Below are 11,362 nucleotides of genomic sequence, written 5' to 3'. Positions count from 1 at the left end.
CCCATATGTTACTCTTGATGATATCTTTCTAGGAGGGACTTGCTGAGCACTTACAGTCCTGCTTCATCAATAAACACAGATTTATATTGCTTCCATGAGCTCTAAAGCAGTAAATTTTCTCTAAATAAGGCTCATGGTAAGTATAATTGAATTATAGATTCAAAGTACATATTTATAGAGGTACCATGTTATGGAAGCTCATGCAAAATGTAACTGATGCTAACTAATAGAGTATTTCCCATTGGGTACAGCCTACCAGCCTATATTTCTACCCAATCCTAATGTTGATAGTCTCTGCTTTCCTATATATAACTTTTAGGAAGTGAGACTTTTTGAATGAAACTACTTATATGTTTCTTAAGTCTTTTCTTCTTCTGATTTTAACTTCTTTAACCATCCACTTGTGGAATCTGGTTATTATGGATGGTTATAAAAAGATTCCTCTTGTTACCAGGTCTCTTTAAACTCTAAAATGAATAGACAATTTTACTTCATCCCTTGCATGAAACTACATGAATTTTAACAATCTAATATAAAATGTAAGTGCTCTAGTAATGCTTGAACCTGGCCTCAGAGGAATGGTATTTGAAGATCACAGTGGGACATTAACTCATTTGAAATTGTTGTGTCCCTCAGGGAAGCCCCTAACTTCCCAATTTTTCTTTAGTGATATAGTATGACACTGTGGATGTATGTTCACAATCAAATTTACTCTCCTAAGCAGATGATACAGCAAATCTTTTATTCACCTAGGTCAGCTGGCATGAGCTAAGCAAAATGCCTTATTAGATGAAATGTTCCGAATTACTCGGTGGATTAATACAAATCTGTTTATCTGAACCTATAGCTGGCAATGTAAACCATTCTCTGAGTTCATTGCTAACATTCAAAAAAAAGAAGGTCACATTCCTGAAGGGGGATAAAGAGAAGAAAAAAGATAAGCAATTCAGTTCTTTCAGATCAATGGGGCATGCTTTTGTACAACCTGGCAAAATAAAGCCACTAGAGACCTTGTATCCTAAAAGGAGATTGGGGAGTCTTCCTACGCAATCAGTGACAATCAACAAAGCATTAGTGGATTGTCTGGAAATCCTCCCTTGAGGATCTAAAATACCACGTCTTGCCTTAAAACCTATAGAACAGCAACTCAGGACTCTCAAATAGTGATTTTTTTTCAAGTTCATTGAAGTATCTTAATTTTCCATTTCACTGTGGCAGCCAAGTCATAGTCATAAGGAAAACATACATTTATTTAGTTTCCACCATGAGCCAACCATTGCTTTAGGTGTAATCACAGAATTTTCTCACTGAATCTCCTTAATAACCATATGAGCAAACTGTTGTTGTCCCTTTTATCCAAGGAAGACAATTGAGACTCAAGGAAATTAAATGATGTTTCCCAAGGTCACACAACTAATAGGTACAGAAAATGGGATTTTGACATAGATTAATATGGCTCTAAGGCTCATGTTCTCTGCACATATCATGGTTCTCAAAATACTAGATCGAGCCACACAAAATTGCTGGTTTTATTAGTCAAAACCAATAGAAGATAGGTAACTGCATGATTCAACCTAATACATTTGGAGTAGTAGGACTTTTAATGACGCATGGACATGTTGGGTAGCAACACAGGAGGAGCTCTGAGTTTGACAGAGCACAAAACCTCAATGAATACCTTTGGAAAAATTTGCAGTGTATTTAGTATAATGACTAGTATACTTTTGACCAGGAAGTTCACCAATGCTTCCCAAACTCTTATGTACATACAATCACCCAGGGATCATGTCAATAGGCTGAGGCTGACATTTGTCTGGGACAGGGCCTGAGATTCTGCATTTCTAACAAGCTTTCAGGTGATGACAGTGTTGCTGGTTTGAGAACCATACTTTGAATAGCAAGTGATCAGATACCTGTTGTTAAAAATGAGCATCCACTCTTCAAGAATTGTCTGGCGCCCACAGCCTAGAAAATTACTAAGAGTCTTCTGTGTAATGCTTGGCTCTCCCAAGCAGAGAAGTGGGAGCTCTACAGGGGTGGGGCAAGGACCTCTGGACTCTGCAGGAATCACCTTAGCATGTGATTTGGCTCTTTCCAGACCTATATACATAGGAAATATTTAGAGAAATTATTCCTTTATCCTAGATAGGTACCACCACCTCTGTGATAGATTATGGTAGTACAAGCCATGAGAAAAAGGTAAGTTCAAGACCCAGCAATTGCACTACTGGGTATTTACCCCAAAGATACAAATGTAGTGATCCAAAGGGGTATGTGCACCCTGATGTTTATAGCAGCAATGTCCACAATAGCCAAACTATGGAAAGAGCCAAGATGTCCATCGACAGATGAATGGATAAAGAAGATGTGGTATACACACACACACACACACACACACACACACACACACACACACACAATGGAATATTATGCAGCCATCAAAAGGAATGAAATCTTGCCATTTGCAATGACGTGGATGGAACTGGAGGGTGTTATGCTGAGCAAAATAAGTCAATCAGAGAAAGACATATATCATATGATCTCACTGATATGAGGAATTCTTAATCTCAGGAAACAAACTGAGGGTTGCTGGAGTGGGGGGTGGGGTGGGAAAGATGGGGTGGCTGGGTGATAGACATTGGGGAGGGTATGTGCTATGGTGAGTGCTGTGAATTGTGCAAGACTGTTGAATCACAGACCTGTACCTCTGAAATAAATAATGCAATATATGTTAAAAAAAAAAAAAGGAAGAAGAAGAAGATAGCAGGAGGGGAAGAATGAAGGGGGGGAATTAGAGGGGGAGACGAACCATGAGAGACAATGGACTCTGAGAAACAAACTGAGGGTTCTAGAGGGGAGGGGGGTGGGGGGATAGGTGAGCCCGGTGATGGGTATTAAAGAGGGCACGTATTGAATGGAGCACTGGGTGTTATACGCAAACAATGGATCATGGAACACTACATCAAAAACTAATGATGTAATGTATGGTGATTAACATAACATAATAAAAAAAAAAAGAAAGAAATTCCTGTTATAGTTAAACCAAGGAGACTGTTTTGTTTTAAACCCTGCAGGTACCAGTTCCTCTTAAACTCTTGCTCCAAACCAAGTATTGTTTTCTTGAGAGCAGTGGTATTTTCCTCAGTTTTAGCACACACAACCATAAGCATCCATGGATAATTTTCACATTCAGTTTGGAGACTTCCTTAGCTAAAATCCAAAAGTTGATTAGGTATACTTGTCTGGCAAGTTATTACAGCTCAGGGTTTGCCAATTGTGTTTCTGCTCTATAATACAGGTTGTTATTTTTCCAATCTCTTCTTCAAGAAATTTCTGTGCTGTTTTTCCAGACTTCACTAAGAGTTTCCTACCCATTGTTCTGTCCCACCTTCACTAACAATTGATTCACAGCTCTTCCACTCCTTCCTGCTTCCTGGTCCCAAGTCTAATACCACATGTTTTGTGTTTTTGTTCAGCAGCACTGTGCTTCTAGGTATCCATTTCTTTTTCTTTTTTTTTTTTTTTTTTAAAGATTTTATTTATTTATTTGACAGAGAGAGACAGCGAGAGAGGGAACACAAGCAGGGGGAGTGGGAGAGGGAGAAGCAGGCTTCCCGCCGAGCAGGGAGCCCGATGCGGGGCTCAATCCCAGGTCCCTGGGATCATGACCTGAGCCGAAGGCAGACACTTAACAACTGAGCCACCCAGGCGCCCCTAGGTATCAATTTCTGTCTCAGCCTTTGCTGTATAGCAATTTACCCTGACACCTAGCAGCTTAAAAAATTATACCTTTATTTTTATTTTCAAAATTCTAGGGATTTGCAGAACTCTGAGCCAGGAACTGGTAATCTGAATGACTATATATATACACACATATATATTTATATATTATATATTTTATATATGTTTTTATTTAAATATATTTATATGTATTTATTTTATATATGCATGTACATATATACATACATATATACATATATATATATATATAAATTTCCTACCCATCACAGTATCACAATTCCCAAATCAGATGATTCTCTTTTGAATAAAAAACATGGGGCTCATTTTTTTTCATAAATTCTGTTGCATTTTTTTTCTTTTTCACTTTATTTTACAGTTACAATAATGCTTTTTATCCTAATTGACTTCATTTGGCTAAGGACCTTTTTTTACTTATATATGTAATTTAACAACCAAGTTTTCATTCATTCTGTAAATCAAACTCTCAATTACTTTTTTATACATGGCCATAGGATACTTTTTATTTCTTAAAATGTTCTTTTAAGATCATCAGTGCTATAATTGATACAGTATTTACTTTCTTTTCTTTTTTAAAGATTTTATTTTTTTAAGTAATCTCTACACCTATTTGTGGGGCTCAAACTCACTACCCTGACATCAAGAGTCACACGCTCTACCGAGTATTAACTTTCTGAGTGTTGTCAACCTTAAAGATAAAATAGCTAGCTATTTTACTAGCAAAATGAGTTTATTCAGGAATAGCAGAGGAATTGCAATACAGCACATACGAGCTATAGTGAACCATAGGTCAGTCCAAAGAGACAAAGGGAAGGTCAGTTTGTATTAGGTTTTAGGAGGAAATCAGGGAGGTTATTTTGAACAAAAGTTCATTGGAGAAGAACAAGAGTTAGAGGCTGGAGCAGTTTCTCATTGGCTGCAAGAGGTGGCTAATGTGTTGCTGGGGCTGAGAAGGACCTTCTTTTTCTTAAAAGTAGGAGATGGAGTTCCTTTGTGAAAAGTGCTCTACCTTGTCAAGATCATTCTTACCTTCTTTCTGCTGGGTCTCCAGGCCCCAACAAGTACCTGCATGAGAGCTCCCCCTTCAGGCCTTCCCCCTCCATTTTAAATGACTTTTCCTTTACTTATTTTCACATCGTAAATTTAAGTTAGGCAGAATGTTAACAAATGTAGAACTGAGTTGCCACCTTTAGTTTCCAGAGTTTTTCTTGAGTGTTCTAATTAAAATTATACCTCTAATCATTCCAAGTAAAACAAATGATGATTTTACATAATTGGGATTTTTTTTCCCACGTAAGAAATGTAACCAATATTGAAAATTTAATTCATCTTAGAAAGATTGGAGTGTACATGTGATCATGAAGTTTATCCATTTTCTGGTAGGGCCTGGAATATTTGATTATAGAAATATTTTGATAAAGTAATTACAAAGCAGTACTTATAGTTTTTATTTGTCCGTGACAACTCAGAGCATAATTTTTCTCATATAATACCTTAAGTAATCCAGAACTTACTTATCTAGTAGCTGCAATTATTTTAAATATAACTAAAAGACAGGTCATAACAAGGGGACTAAAATGATGTGTCATTAAATAATGAATGAATGAATGAATGAATGATCTGGCATCAGACCCAAAGCCCTGAGGCCCTCTGCAATACATAGTTGCTCTTGTTTTACCATTCATTTAGCAAATAGGTTCAAACACCAGTTTATATCAAAGAGATGCTAAGGATAGAATAACGAGGAAATCCCTGTCCTCCTTGCTCTTAGGGACCAAGAGATGACACAGGCAAGGAAAAAGACAATCACAACACAGTATGGTTTTGGTTAGAGGCACTGGAAGAAAAGTTCTCGATAGCCCAATGTGGAAACTACAAGTCAGGATCAAGGGAGTGAAACAAGATTTCTCCAGAAAGCAGCCTCTAAACTGAAACCTGAGGATAAATCAAAATTGATCAAGTAAAAGGTGTGGTCAAGAGGGACAGGAAGGAAGGGAGGTCATTCAGGCAGAGGACAGCATTTATAAAGACCTAAGGGTGATTAATAGTGGCTTTCCAGGACTCCTCTCAGTTCCCTCTTTTTGGGGTTAAATGGCAAACAGTCTGCTTCTTCTGTCTGGAATTTCTCCTTACCCTACACCATTACAGTTGCAAATTCCCTTTACTCAGATGACACATAATCCCATTTATGCCCTAATCCTAATTTTACTTCTTCAGAGAATGAAGGTAAAATTAAGGTTCTTTTTCCTAATGAATGCTCCTGTAGAACACCATATTTTGTCTTGGTAACATTTGTTACATTTGAATCAGATAATTAAGCAATGAGCTGTTTATTAACTCTGTTCTCATAGAGTTAAGACTCCACCGAGGCAAGGACTATGCCTATTTTGATAACCAAGGCTTATCAAATATATTTCACAGAGCTTATGCTCTGTAACTTTTTTTGTTCGATAAATGAATGAACAAATAAGAAAGTAGTCATTGTTGGCTACCATGTTACTATTTTTTATCTGTAGCAGCACTGTGGTACAGGCATGGATGAGACTTCTAGAATTTGATGAATATTGGTGTTTTGTATGGAGGTAATAATTAAAGGATAATGCTACAAGAATATTGTATAAATACTGGAAGGAATATTGGTCAAGTGATATACCACAGATTCTAAGCTGAAAAGGAAAATAGAAGAGATTGATAGAGATAGAAAACGTGCAAGGTTAATGGGACTAACGATCTCCAGAAAGGTACTTACAAAGAGCTGGAAAACAAAAAATAAATGAAAAGAGCCAGAAAGAAAACAGCTGTAGAAAAGGGGTAATGAGAGAATTATAGACCTATTCCTCAGAATATCTATCTCCGTGTTAATATTTCCCAGTAAACTGCCTCTTGGTTTTCAATTTTACAATGTAAAAGAATAAATGCATAAATATCAATTTTTCAACCAATGTTTACAAAGGAAAATTTTCAGTTGTGTACTTTTAACTCATTGTAACATTTAAAAGCTATCAATCTTTGGGTTGCCTGGGTGGCTCAGTCAGTTAAGCGTCTGCCTTCAGCTCAGGTCATGATCCCAGGGTGCTGAGATCAAGTCCCACATCAGGCTCCCTGCTCAGCAGGGAGTCTGCTTCTCCCTCTGCCTGCTGCTCCCCCTGCTTGTGCCTCTCTCTCTCTCTCGCTCTCTCTCTGGCAAATAAATAAATAAAATCTTAAAAAAAAGCTATCCATCTTTTTTTTATTTCCTATTTTCATCATTTATTTTCATTTCCCTCCTTGAATTACTTGGCTATACATAATGTGTAAAAATGCTTACTTGTTTTCAATTTTAAGCACTATCTTCCGGTTGTCCATGTGGGTGGGGATCAAAATGTCTCTTGTTCCTTCTTCATTACCACTCCACATCTCCTTTTCATACCCACATACTAATATTGTAATTGAGGTTAGATCAATGTCCAGTATTTCTATCAATTTATATTATTATTACCACTACAAAGGTATCTTTTTACCATCATCCAGGGGAAATGTCCTTTGTCTCTCTTCTGTGTTGGGTCCCTTGTTTCTTGCCTCCCCCAAAATGTCTCCTTTCTTGGTTTACTCCCTAATTATGGGAGATCAGACCTACAATAACATCCTGAAAAAGGATGCATATGGGATCATGGAGGGTGTTCTTACATGATGATTTGACTAGATAAAAAATTCTGTATTGGAAATAATTTCTGTTTAGAATTCTGAAGGCACCAAACCCACCATTTTCTAGTTTCTGTTGTTGCTGCTTAAAAGGTCTAAGCCGTTCTGATACTCTGATTCTCACCTGCTACCCTGAGGCTATATATCCTCTCTCCACCTCACCCCCACCTTTGTGGAAACTTGTAAGATCTTCTGTCCATCCCTAGTCCTCTGAGATTTTGCACACTTGGTGTGATCTATTTTAATCATGTATAGGTAATCAGCAAGCTCCTTCAACCTGACAGTGAAAGCTCTTTTGTTCTTGGAAATATTCTTGAATTATTTGATAGATGATGTCCTCCATTTGTTTTTCCCTTTTCATTTACTTTGGAACTTCTTGTATTAGGATTTAAACTTTTGGACTTTTTATTTAATTATATTTTTCTCAAATATTTTCCATCTGTGATTTGTGTGTGTGTGCACATGTGCGTTCTTCATGGGGTATTTCTTTAGTTTTCCATCATTTTGTGAGTTTTATAAGTATTCTTTTCTGCTCTCTTTTTAAATTTATTTTCAAGAGCTCCTTTTTGGTTCTGTGAGTACTCTTTTTTCTTTTTTTTTTTTCTGAGTATTCTTTTATAATAGCAACCTACTCTTGTTTTATGGATTCAATATCTCCTCTTGGTGATCTGAAGGTATTAATGATAGTTTATTTGAAGAAGTATTCTCTTCACATACTTTTACTTTATGTTGCTTTTGTTTATATGTGTGTGCACAAGCATATGTTGGTTGTTATAAATTTTATACTAAAGTCTCCTCTTAGATATTATTTCTAATTTATTTTGGCCTTTGATTTTTTTTGTTAAAGACTTTATCAGAAACTAAGTAATCTATGATTTTCTTCTCATACTAAAGATTAGAATGCTGAAAATAGGATTGGAACCTCATAGACTTGTTGACTAGTTTTCATTATTAAGTGTGCTGCCTGAGCACATAATTTTGCAGCTTTCCTCTTGCCAGCTCAGTCCAATTCACTAGAGAGGGATGATTCAATCTCCTGCCAACATTCTGGAAGCCAATTGGCAGAAGAGGGTTCAGGAGCCTCAGGAACTGGTATGCAAATACCAGTACCATATTTTAGTACAGTACTCCTACTCACAACTGTGGCTAATTTCTCTCCTGGAGTCTCTTCTGTTTACCTTCCTGAGAGAACAAACCTCCAGAGTTCTGCTGAAGTAGAAGAACGGGTGGTTGCTTGGCTAGAGCTAGAAGTCTCACTGAGAATGGGGGCTGGGTCAGAGAGGTGCATAGCTCATCAGGGGACCTTCCTGGCTTCAACTAAACATTCAGATTTACAACACTATCATGGGCCATGCTAGGACCAGGCTGCTCAGATAGATACACGCAGGAATGACAACTTGCAGGAGGGCAACATCAGACATCCCTTCAAAAAGAGTCCTACAGCAAGCAACCATGCAGCTGTTCACACAATCATCCAGTAGCCGTCCTGAGCCTAGATCACAATGCAAAGACTGGAGGTGAGTCCACATTAGGAGGTGCAAGAGTCATCTTGGCCTAAAAAACTCATGCTTCATAGAAGGTGATAGCTTTTATAAGAATTCTGTAGGTATAGCTTCCAGAGTCTGCACAAAAGATATCCCAGTTATAAGAGCCACCATACTCAAGGAAGACTAGAGCTACATCCAATTCACGCGTAGTTTTTCAGGGGTCATTTTTGTCATAAGCAAAAATTGTATACCATTTTTATCAGATATCAGATGAACAGTTAGAGATCTAAATGAATGTCAAATTCTCCAGCCCAAAGGAATGGATATGATTAAGCCATTCACACAATCCAATTGTTTCTTTTACTCTTTTCTTATTATTGATGAAACAGGAAGGAAAGAAGTACATGGAAAGAAATGTGGGGAAGGTGGCAGGTTAATGTAGTGTGAAGATAAGGGTATTTCTATTTCTATATGCTCAAGGAACCTGAGGTAAAAATACAGTCGTAGTGTAAGGGTGGGCAATGAGGTGCAGGTGATTAGCAAGGTGAGGGGAGCAAGTGATAATTAGTCTATTTTGTAAAAGCATTTGATAGGGACCTCAACTCCTCCCCCAAAAATGTTATATTTAGGATTCTTTTTAATTGAAAAAGATGATGTGTTGCTCAGGATAGGCTCAATGCAATAACACACCGACTCCAAAATGTATAATGGTCCAAACACAATAGAAGTCTATTTAATGCTCACATAAGAGTTTTAGGCAGGGACATAGATGGGTGTGATGAAACCTCCTCCATACAGTCAACTGGGAACACCTACTGGCAGAACCTCTTCCATCTACAGTACCTGGCTGGGTCTTCTTTCTTTCAGCCAGAGTGGAAAAGTCCAAGGGGGCATGGGTTGTTTGAAGTAGACCTTAAAGTTCTACCTACTGGAACAAAGGCACATAACCACACTGAATCTCCAGCAGGGCTGAGTAATGTAATCCAGCTATGTGCCCACTCTGATGAGGGAAATATGGATTTTATTGAGCAGTAGTATGGGCATTTTGATTTTAGAATGATTTCTATTAAATACCTTCTATTAAATATATAGTAGACATTATCTTAGCATCCAAGGATATAGTCAGTTATTGTTAAAGATCTTATTTGGAACATCTAATTCCTTAGGAAGGGCAGGTCAGTAAAATAGTATTTGAAATTGAGCACTAGTAATTTCAATAGCATCACTTTAAATGCAAATCATCATGTCATTATGGTAGTGATTTATGTGTATACGACACAAACGCATACTGTTATATGTAAAACATACTCCTAAACTTTGCAAAACTGACCATAGGTCAATTACCTTCACAGTAAATGAAGTATTCATCTTTATTTTTAAAGAAAAACTTTTTTTTAATCTCGATGGCTTATTTTCACGGTTATTTACCTCTTTTAATTTAGGTAACAGAGTATTTTACTCAATTATACATGGCACCAAATTACCACATTATACTGGATATGACATTTTAAGGGATCAAAAGAAACCAGATATCAAAAGAAACCAAACCAAGTAGACACATCCAGTTTATTAAAATGTTTCTGTAACTCTGCCTGCCACCAGCCGAGGCTCTATTTTTTGGTTATCTTGCTTTTCCTAATGGAACACGGGAACTGCCTTGAAGCTGAACAAACACCATTTTTGCTTCAAAACACACCTTACGACACTAAAATAAAATAATAATTAGAAAATAAATCTTTTTAACTCCTACATTAAAATTAAATACTAAAAAGTATACCCCCGCCCTTAGTTCATAAATGTGAATTATTTTAATTTTGTCATTAATTCTACCAGTTTTATACATAGATCTCTTTTGCCTCACTTATGATGGTTTGAAGCCCACCTTTTTTTTTCTTTTTAATAAAGTGACTTCACAAAAAAGGAGAAGAAAGAAAGGGCCAACTCAGTGTTTGATCGCCTGTTTCCATTCATTCACATCTTTCTATAAAATTATCCTTCTGATCTAATGGGTTCCAGTAAAAGATGAAAGTTTTCATGGTGTGTGAGCCAAACGCACATTGCTTTTTTTAAGTTTACATAGGGATGAAAGGAAAATGCTGTCCCTGCACTTTGATTATTTTTGCATATGTGTAACTTAGAAGGTGACTGTAAAAATTGAAACTTTCCATGGATCTAGTTTGCAAAAAGGAAGCCTCTCATGGCCAATTTAGAAAAATAAACATCCAAAGTCTGAATGTTTGAAAAATTACTCCAAGGCCAGTTCTGGGGCATTTCAAACATTTCAGCTCACCCTTATTAAATGCCCGTCTTATCTATTGCTGAGGATATTCACACATATGGCATAACTGTCTTATACCTACGTGGTGCTGGCATCTTTGGTAGTTTTTGTGTGTGTTTGTGTGTTTGTTGTTGTTGTTGTTGTTGTTGTTGTTTTG

Source organism: Phoca vitulina, unplaced genomic scaffold, assembly GCF_004348235.1.
Source record: "Phoca vitulina isolate PV1807 unplaced genomic scaffold, GSC_HSeal_1.0 scaffold32, whole genome shotgun sequence".
Classification (NCBI taxonomy): Eukaryota; Metazoa; Chordata; class Mammalia; order Carnivora; family Phocidae; genus Phoca; species Phoca vitulina.
The sequence above is the reverse complement of the archived record's forward strand: the minus strand, read 5'-3'. Positions refer to the sequence as shown.